Source organism: Seriola lalandi, unplaced genomic scaffold (genome assembly GCF_002814215.2).
Source record: "Seriola lalandi dorsalis isolate HSWRI2012SDOR001 ecotype SW California unplaced genomic scaffold, Sedor1 jcf7180001962610, whole genome shotgun sequence".
Classification (NCBI taxonomy): Eukaryota; Metazoa; Chordata; class Actinopteri; order Carangiformes; family Carangidae; genus Seriola; species Seriola lalandi.
Window position 1 is genome coordinate 1 of NW_019433279.1, and position 303 is coordinate 303.

At 42.6% G+C, this 303-nt stretch overlaps 1 non-coding gene across 1 annotated transcript; it reads right to left on the reverse strand.

The window, feature by feature from the left end:
• Positions 1–74: 74 nt before the first annotated feature.
• trnah-gug (transfer RNA histidin (anticodon GUG)) lies at positions 75–146 on the reverse strand. The gene has a single exon. It is a non-coding gene; the product is annotated as a tRNA-His (tRNA).
• Positions 147–303: the final 157 nt, after the last annotated feature.

Genomic DNA, 303 nt, shown 5'->3' on the forward strand with positions numbered 1-303 from the left:
GATGCTGTAGACAAATGTAGAGAATGACAGTCATCTTCAACAAGAATCAATAAAACAACTTGCCTGTCTATTGCTGCCGTGACCCGGATTCGAACCGGGGTTGCTGCGGCCACAACGCAGAGTACTAACCACTATACGATCACGGCGACTTAGCTTGCTTGCTCGCTGTAATGATAGCATATTTCCATCTCTTCATACCAAAGGTTCCCCTATTCTATATGTAGTGGCTTTTCTCAGAGTGTGACTAAAGTCAGTCAAGTTTACTGGATGACTGATCTGTCACTGTTTTATATTTTCCTTATT